This window comes from Muscardinus avellanarius (genome assembly GCF_963383645.1).
Source record: "Muscardinus avellanarius genome assembly, chromosome: 11".
Lineage (NCBI taxonomy): Eukaryota > Metazoa > Chordata > Mammalia > Rodentia > Gliridae > Muscardinus > Muscardinus avellanarius.
The window spans coordinates 33,198,672-33,208,753 of NC_137797.1; the positions used below are offsets into that span (position 1 = coordinate 33,198,672).

The 10,082-nt window shown below is 39.7% G+C and overlaps 1 pseudogene across 1 annotated transcript; it reads right to left on the minus strand.

Moving 5' to 3' along the window:
- Nucleotides 1-3,331: 3,331 nt before the first annotated feature.
- Nucleotides 3,332-4,084, minus strand: LOC308269712 (large ribosomal subunit protein uL30-like; annotated as a pseudogene). Its single transcript has one exon. The product of its transcript is annotated as a large ribosomal subunit protein uL30-like (transcript).
- Nucleotides 4,085-10,082: the final 5,998 nt, after the last annotated feature.

The window sequence follows — 10,082 nt, forward strand, 5'->3', positions numbered from 1 at the left end:
AATGTCATGTGAGGTTTCTATTATTCTAGTCTCTAGATCCCAGAGTTAATTTTAGAAAGAGAATTTAGAAGTTAGATGCAGAGTAATCTTAAAAAGAATCCACATATAAGGAAGGACTTAGGTACATGGCATCTTGCTACAAAGAAATATTATAACATAAGAATAGCATAATAAAATAATTAACATTTATTTCAAACATAACAAGTCCCAGGATCTATGCTTTGTGCTTACAAATATAAACAATCCTGCCAACTCCTTTCTATCCTTTCTCTTGCTCTCTGTATTTATAGAAGATGAAATTGAGGCTCAGAGAGGCTGCGTAATTTCTCAAAAGTAGTAAGATCAGTTAGTGACTTTGGTGGCTGGACCTCCTCACCCCTCTTTTTATATCCAAAGCTTTTCCCACCTCTGTGTGGTTTAAGATTTGTATGCATCTTAGTTTGATAAGGTGAGGGCATTTGTTTGCTTTTTAGTGGTTCTCCGAAAAATCAAGAATTTTTATTGGTGATTCTGATGACTTTGATAATTCTTTCTCTAATCATTACCATCTCCTGGGTCTTCCTGGCTCAGTTCAAATGTGACATCTGTGCACTGAGTTTTTCCCTTTATTTTCTCAGTTAGACCATCTCTCCATCGTGGACTTTTCCATGACATTTGTGCATTTCTTTTCTTCTTGCATTCTTTATAACTTTGCTCTTTTATTGTATCTGTATTTGGTTTGGCTACATGAGGATGTCTGATATATAATAAAAGTCCAGAGCATGTGGCTAGTTTTTTTATCAATGACTTGATTGAGTTAGTCTCTGTATGTCTTCAAATGGCCAGATGAAATATGAATATCTGCAGAAATGTGGCTAATAATTAAAAAGTATAATGTAATGTAAAGTGTAAAGTATAAATGTAGGTCTTTCTGTAGGATAGATAGTATCTATAGAATAGGTAAAGATTTGGCCAGGCGTGGTGGCGCACGCTTGTAATCCCCGCACTTGGGAGGCAGAGACAGGAGGATCGCGCAGGTTCGAAGCCAGCCGCGAGCGCTGGCTTAGGAGACCCTGTTTCCAAATAAAAATGTTAAAATAGGTCTGGGAGTGTAGCCCGGAGGTAGAAGGGCTTCCAGGAACCCCAGTACCACCATAAAAAAAAAAAAAGAATAGGTAAAGATTTGCCTGGAAAGAATATTTTGGAAAAAGACTAAAATTTCTTTAGTGTTGAAAAAGACATTGGACTTAGGACTTTATGCAACTGCATTAAGATGAATAATTTATATTAAAAATGGACTTATTTTCAGCAGCTCTAAGGTCTCAGAAAGATACAACTATCTCAACATTATGATATCGTGATAACCATAGCTAATTTATGCAGAAGAATTTCTAGATATGTTCATCATCAGATATTGTTTCCTTCTTTAAATCTGGAAAATTATTTTGTACTCCTAGCCTATCTTTTGCTAAATCCTATATTTAAAAACTTATTCGAATTATTGCTCTTGTTTACTACATGAATACATTTTCTCTGAAACAATTGTTGAACTCCTGATTATTGAAAAAACTTTTCAAAAATTATAACAATAAGAGATGACTTAAATAACAATGATTCCTCTTATAACTTCATTTTAGATAATATTCTTCATCTGAAAACTAAAACATAAAAGACCAGCTGGGGTAGTGGTGCACACTTATGATCCCAGCATTGGGGAGGTGGAGACCTAAGAATCATTGTTGTTCGCAGACAGGCTCAGCTACTTAGCGAGGCCCTTCACAACTCAGTGAGACCCTGTTTCCAAAAAATAAGATTAAAAAATAAGGCTGAGAGTGTAGCTTGGAGGTAGAACACCTCTAGGTTCCAACCCTAGTACTGCCAAAAAAAAAGCACCTTAGTAAAACAAAAGTAATAAAAACTTTGAAGTAATATGTACCAATTACTGTTAATAATAATGATACTATTAATTTATAGGACATATAATTTAAAATGTTACTGTTGATTTGGTAGGATTCTCCTCTATGATTTATGTGATGGGCATCTTCCGGCATTTAAGAAATCTGCCTAACTTAATGCTAGATTGTAGTGTTTTGTGAGGTTCTAATTGAAGCAAAGTAGAACTTCAGAGTTTTAAGGTCCTTTCACTGAAGAGCCTTCTCTATCCCTTAGTGGTCACATAAAGCCCATGCACTTTGGGTTGGAATTCTACATGGAAATGTGCTTTCAGTTTGGTACACATCTGTGAGGATCTTTGGTTTTGCTTGGGTGATGTTGCTGCCTCAGATTGATTACTTATGTAGAATGTGTTGTATTTGAAAGAGTTATAAAATTCACAGAAGGTAATATACTCAAATGTTAGTTATTATTATCAAGGTCCCAAATTTACTCACACAGAAAATTGATGTAGTCTCTCTTTCTTTCTCTTTTTTTTTTCTATAACTATAGTACAATATTCTCCTCTATGCAAAAATTTCCCAAGTCATCATGCCTAGAATCTGTGAATAGGTTACCTTAGAAGGCAGGCGGGTTTAGTCTAAATACATTGATTCTTAGAAATTGAGAGCTTTTCCAGGGTGGGTGAGAGAAACAAATGTGACAGTGAAGCCTGATGGATAGATTCTTTGTGGCTGGCTTTGAGGATGAGGGAGGGGAACAATCACCTGAAGAGTGCGAGTCTTCTCTAGAAGCTAAAAAGGGAGGAGAAAAGTCTCTTCTCTTAGGACCTATAAAAAAGATGCACCTTTGATGATTTTATTCCAGCAAGATTCAAGTGATTTACATGCTGAATCTCTGACCTATGGAACTCTAAGAGGATACATTTGTGTGTTTTTCTGTTTTTATTTTTTGGTCCTGGGGAATGAACCCCAGTAGCCTTCTACCTCCAAGATATACCCTTATCTTTTTTTTTTTTTTCCCTTCCAAGTACTGGGGATGGAACCCAGGGGCATTCTACCTCTGAGCTTCAAACCCCCAGCCTCATTTTTTTTTTTTTATTCTTTACTTTGAAACAAGGTCTCACTTAGTTGTAAAGGGTCTTACTAAGTAGCTAAGAGTGTCCACAAACTGTGGTCCTCCTGTCTCAGCCTCCCAAATGCTGGAGTTACAAATGTGTGCTACCACACTGGGATCCTTATACATTTTTATTTTGAAGAAGAGTCTTACTAAGTTACTGAGGCTGGCCAAGAACCTGCAGTCCTCCTGTCTCAGCCTCCCAAGTACTGGGATTGCCAGCATACATTACCATGCCCAGTTAAATGTGTGTTTGTGTGTGTGTGTGTGTGTGTGTGTGTGTGTGTTTGAAAACAGGCTGTTTATTAACTGGCCAAATTACAAAAGTACCATGGCAGATACCTTAGTTCATCCTCCTAATGAGCCTGTTTATCTGGTGCTCCCTGTTGCCGGCATCTCCACCTTCTACAAAATGGGTTGTCTTTTTCTTCATCCCACCGTATGGAGAAGATAATTTGAAGGGCCACAGGAAGTTATTTGCTTCTTTGAAATGGTATAGATCTCATGAATCAGATCCTCCATGCAGATGATGCCATATTTACAAGAGCTCGAGCAATCAAAGCGCTGTCTGTCGAGGCAGTTCACTTCTTACTGATTTTGCCATAGCCACGCTTGTAGATTAGTTTGCTTACTGACTTCAGGTTCGGGTACCCCCATGCAATGTATGGCTCCACAATCCTCAGCACGTTAATTGAAGCCTTATTGAGCTTAACAAAGGTGCTATTGAAGATCTGGCAAAGGCGGAGAAGCTGCAACACCTTGTGGACTTTTGGGCTCAAACCATTGATGCCTCTGATCCTGATGACAAATGCCAGTTTGGGCTCTGCAGGGACATAGAAATTGCCAGCTTTTCATGCCGTCCAACCTTTCAAATCTCAGTACGGTACGTCTGCCTATTTTCCTTGTGATAGTGCTCAGCTTTTTCATAGATAAGCTTCCTCCTTGCCTTTCGAAGTATCTTCTGAGCAAACTTCTTCCTCAGGCGCTTTACCTTTAGCTCTGTGAAATGAATTCACTTTTTATTAGGGTTTTCTGGCACCCCGGGAAACTTCTTCTTCTTCTCTTTGGCGACCTCCATGGTTCCTGCCGGAAAAAGAGGCAAATTTGTGTTGTTTTAAGTCACTATATTTGTAGTAATTTGTTTTGGCTCTAGTAGAAAACTAATATGATAGCTGAGATACACTGTCTCCCAAGCCTCTCTCTCTCTCTCTAGCTATCAAGGAAAGCAATGTAAACTTACCAAGCACAAAATATTTCAATTCTTTGTGATTCAAACAGCTTGAATTAAGGTTGCCCAATCACTTGCAGGTAAAGCATAGCTCTTCCAGATTTCTTTTCCTTTCCTCTGATCTTTCATAGATGGCTCACAGGCAGACAGGGTGGAGGGGGCCCCTTATGTCTTTTTAAGAATGTGGGGAAGTAGATCTGTTCATGAGTAGTCTCTCGGTATGGGTAGGTTTCTATTTCTCTTTGATGGGTGGCCTCTGCTAAATGGGTTGGCATTGTAACTGGTCCCACCTGACTTTTGAGCATTCCCTAGGATGGTGGTGATTTGAAGAAAAGAAAAATAAGGTTCAGACAGCATCTCTTCCAGAGAGAAGAAAGACATAGAGGTCTAGTCTGTCACTCCATGCTTGTCCTGTGTCCTGCCATTGCCTCTAGGCTGGAGGTCCTAGCCGTAATCAGCCTTGTACTCTGCTGGTCAAAAGGTTTTCTTAGTGCTTCTGCAACTTCTGGAGCCTGTGTGGGAGCCTTAGTATCTTCTGCAGGGTGTGCCTAACTCATAGGAGGCCAGAAACCTTATTCTTGACTCCTCTAATAACTGTGTGCCAACACTCTTGTGCCATATTGTCCCAAATGTCTCAGAGTTTCTCCCACTAGAGCCAGTCAATCGGGCCATCAGTTCTGAAGTTCTAAGATTTTTGTTCCCATTCTTATTTCTGGTTGTAACTAGAGTATTTCCCCCCACTCTTATGTACAATGTTTGCCAAGGGTATTTGGAACCAGGCATCTGACCTATTCACACTGCCTCACCTTGTTCTCCTCCTTAACTATCTTGGATAAAAAAAAAAAGTCTAGATTTGTATTACCTCCTCACCCTGGCGTAGATTTTCCCAAGTCTTGCTTTCCTTTCCCCAGAGCACCAGCTTCACTTTCTCATTTTAATTAAAGAGAAACTCTAATCTGCAGTGGCTGTTTCCCTCTTGAAAGGCTAACTGCAGGACAACAAAGCACTAGAAATTATGGGGACTGAGAGATTGTTTCCATAAAGTTTTATAGGAACACAGCCATCTCTACTCATTTGCATATTATCTCTGGTTGCTTTCAAGCAGAGATAATATGCAAATGAGCAGATGGCAGAATTGAAGAATGCACTAGACACCATATGGCCTGAAAATACCCAAATATTTACTATCTGGCCCCTTAAGAAAGTACTTGCAAACCCCTCATTTATCATATTAGTTATGTATTGCTATGTAACAAATAAGCTACAAACCTGGCAGCCTAAAACAACCAATATTCAAAATTGATCAAATTATGCTCTATGCATGTACAAATATAAAACAATGAATCCTACTATAATTATAATTATATTATTATAATGTACCATTAAAATGTTTAAAAATTCTTTTAAAGAAACTCTGGCTGGAAAAAAACCAACATTCATTATCTCATAGTTTCTGTGGGTTTAGAGACCTAAGCTTTGGTAACTGAATGCCTCTGGCTCAGGCTCTTTTATGAGGCTAGGGTCAAATTGTTGACCAGGTCTTTAAGGCTTGACTGGGGCTGAAAAATCCACTTCCAAGCTCACACAGGTAGTTGTTGGCAGACAGATCTGAACTTCTCATTGACTGTTGACTGTGAGCTGTCAATCCTGTGTCATGTGGACCTCACTACGGGACTGCTCTACTTCAGTAGGTGATCTGAGGGAAAGAGGGTATAGGAGAGAAGCAGAAATCTTTTATATCTAAATTTGAGTGTGACATTCTATGGCTTTTATCATACTCAGTGTGTTAGCAGCAAGCACTACATCCAGCTCACATTCAAGGAGCGGGGATGACACAAGGGCATGGGTACCAGGACAATAATCTCGGAGGCTGGCTATCACATTTGGTACCCCCTGCCCTCAAACTGCCACCCCTTTGATTATCACCATGCTATATATTATCTTCTAGCAATGTATCTTCTTTCCCTCTCTCTTTTCTCTTTGGTACTGGGGATTGAATCCTAGGTCATTTTTCTCTCTCAACTACAATGCAGCCCTATTTTTTTATTATTATTATTATTATTATTATTATTATTATTATTATTATTATTATTTAAAATGAGGTCTTGCTAAGTTATATGCTGGTGTTTTGAACCTGCAATCCTCCTGTCTCAGTTTCCCAAGTACTGGGATTATAGATGTGTGCCACTGTGTAGCTCTTGAATTTAGAACTCTGAGAACCAACTTTAGCCAAGTAATAAAGTACTGACATCATTTTACTGATCAGCTTAATTCTGAGGTAGCCATAAAATTTGCTGATCTGGTCAATGACTAATGGGTCAAAAGCAGGCTAAGACTTAAAAGTATAGAAATAGTTAAGGAGTCCATCGAAGAAAATGCCAAAGATTTAGATAGAGAATAAAGGCTGGTAGTGGGAACAAGGCTGATTTGTGGCAAGGCAGGCAGTTAAGAGAGCACTTCACCAATGAGGAGAATGTTTTATTTGTTAATTCATTCAACATTGAACAAATATTTACTGAACTCCTACTAAGCCCCGGGAACTATTGAAGACTTTGTGGATACAACAACACACTTGGAAGGGAAGATGGCCTCAGACAGGAAACAGCTTACAGCAGGTGCTTCCTTTGTATGTTGACAGCCAACAAATGACCTCCCAGGATCTGACCCTTTTCAGTATTTGTGAGTAGAAGATATTTAAATACAAAGATGATAGGTAGAGTGGAGAGTGTGTCCAGGGAAATAGATGCAACTACTAGAACCTTTTTTTTTGTGTCCTGGGGATTGAACCCAGAGGCATTCTACCTCTGAGCTATATCCCCAGCCCTTTAGGGTCTTGCTAAATTCTGAGGGTCTAATTAAGTTGCTGAGACTGACCTCCAGCTTGCAACCTACCTGTCTCAGTCTCCCAAGTATTGGAGTTACAGGTGTGCACCACTTTACCCAGCTTCCCAGAAACTTTTAAATTAATTTATAGTTCATCCTAGTTTAAGGGAACATAATGCTTATTGCTCCAAAAGATAGAGAGTTCACACACAAGCATGTAGTGTCAGGGTCTATGAAAACCACAGACTACTGGAAATATCAATATACAGCCTTTTGTTTTAAATATGCTTTACTTAGCCATTTTTAAGCACTGTCATATTTTCACTATTCTCAAGATGTATTTTTAATTAAATTTGGAATTCTGTTACAGAAACCTCTACCAAAACCCAAACCATTTTTATTTATATTGAGATGAATCCTGAGATGAGAGATTGAGGAAGGAGAAGACATTTCCTTATAATTCCTTGATATATAAGAGAAATCAGATTGATTAGAATGAACTATAAAGTCTTCTTCCCTCTTCTGGCTGCAAGGAAGGAGTAAGCCAGGTGTCCCTGTATTGTGCTTAGATATAGAATGTCCCCTGCACAGCTCGTGTATTGATCTTCAGAGTTGATGTAATTAAGTCACAAGGCTTATAAACTCATCCACTGTAGTGAATTTACTAGGTGGCAACCTACTGAGGTGGGTCTAGAGAAAGTGGATCACTGAGCTTTAGGGACTGACTGTACTTTTGTCTTTGAATCCCCTACAAGCTTGTTTTCTTTCTTCTGTCCTTCATGATGTGAGAGTAGAGACTTTGCTTTTTCCTCCTCTCCGCTTCCTGCTGACATGCCCTGAGATCTGAAGATCCTAAATTCACATGGACTGAACTCCAAAATCTTTAAAAACTGTGAGCAAATAATTTTTCTTCTTCTTAGTTGTGTGGTCAGTCCTTTTGGATTATGGCAGTGAGAATGTTGATAGAGACACCTGTCTCTAGAGTGCTATAGAAACATTTGATCTGCAAACAAAGTTAATTGCCTCCATCTGTGTGTTTGAAAGTCAGTTTTAGGATCCCATAAATGCCCTCATAATTCATCTCCCATACTTGCATCAATGGTTTATTGGTATGGGATTTTTTTTAACAGATCTAGAAGATACATTCTGAACTCTGTGGTGTTCATGCTCATTTCAAGCTGCGTGTGGTGGCACAAATATGTAAGCCCCATACCTGGGAGGCTGAGACAGAAGGATCACAGGTTCAAGGGCAATCTCAACAATTCACTGAGACCGTGTTTCAAAATAAAAAATAAAATAGGGCTGGGGATGTAGCTTGGAAGAAGAATGATCCTGGGTTCAAACCCGAGTACTCCCCACAAACAAAATAATATTCATTTTGGTTATCCATATTGCTAAAAAAAGAAATGTGATGAAAAAGGCATCCTTGGAAACATATTGTTTGGAATGTGCATCTGTGAAGTAAATGGCAATGTGGTTTGTAAATTAAATAATTGCTAAGCAGAATATCGAGGTACACTGGGCAGGCACAGCTGCCTCTAACTTTGAGTACTTTTTCTTGGAGATGATGATATCCAATGCTAGACACACACACACACAAGCTTTTACACTGTTCAGTAATTAAAGGTAGGGGGTTGTGAAACTCTAAATGAACCAGAGAAGGAGAGGCAAAGGGCTGAGTTTGAGTGAGTAAAGGAAGATAAATCAGATGAGATTGCATGTTGACGACACTCTCTAGGGTTGCTCAATAGTGGTATCTGACAAACAGCAAGAGAGGAAAAAAAAAAAAGGAAATGTTTCAGCCGAGTCAGCCACCCCAGCAGCTCTTTTCAAAACCCTACAAAGAAACCCACCGCTGGATGAGTTATTTCCTCTTTCTGTACAATGAGTACAGTGGGGGAAAAAATGGACCCTAGGGCTGAAATATCAAAGTTAGGAAAAGCTACATGAGTAATAACACAATACCGAATCAGACAGAAAGACCTAGAGGCACAGATCTTCCACGGGGACAGCTGGGCTTTAGTGAAGTCTGTTTGGGCACTGTCAGTGTCTGACTGCTTGTTTAGGCTGTTAATTGTTGGTAGTTAGAGAAGCAGGTGGGTTAAAATGGTACAAACCTGAAGTACATGAGGGAAGAGGATAAACAGACCTTTTAAATGAAAATAGCTGCACTGAGAAAAATGCAGAGCTTTCAGAAGGCTAAACCACCTGCAGGACCCTGCTAAGAGACCCCTCCCTGTAGAAAGTAGGGAAGATGACTTAGACTCACTGAGGTGCATCCAGAGGACTCAGATCCTCTCTCTGGAGCAAAACTTCTTTGTTTTATGTCATTTCTTTTTCCAGGGAAGTGGCCTTTTTTGGACCCTCTCTTCTTCTTAAAACTGGACCCTTTCTCTGAAATGAAAACCTTTATCATGACCTTCTTTTATTACTATGCCACCACTGCCTAAAGAAGTCTCTTATGCCCCCCCCCTCCCCATTTGTGCTTTGTGCGTGATTTCTTCCCACGCAGAGAAGCAAGGACTGACTTGCTACCCTGTTATTTATTCTCATCCTGTAACCTTCTGGTTTCTTGGTTAGGACTGTCCTCTTAACTCTTGGGCTGTGCTCTTTAGCTCCTCCTTGGTTGACTCTGGATTCCAAAGCAAGGTCACTTCCCAGCCCCCTCCTTCCCTCTGCCATGTTTGCTTTGGAAGTGCTTGTGTGTTCCTCAAAGGCCCGTTTAAATTTCTCTCCAAGCCGGGCATGATGGTTCATGCTTGTAATTCCAGTACTTGAGAGGCTGAGACAGGAGTATTGGAGGTTCGAAGCCAGCTTCAGCAGCTTAGTGAGGCTCTCAGCAACTTAGTAAGACCCTGTTTCCAAATAAAATATAAAATAGGTCTGGGCATTGTACCTCTGAGCTATACCCTCAGCCCTGTTTTTTAATATTTTTATTTTTTTAAAACAGGACCTCACTGAGTTGTGAAGGGCCTCGCTAAGGCTGTCTGCAAATTGTGATTTTCCAGTCTCAGCCTCCCAAATGCTGGGATTACAAGCATGC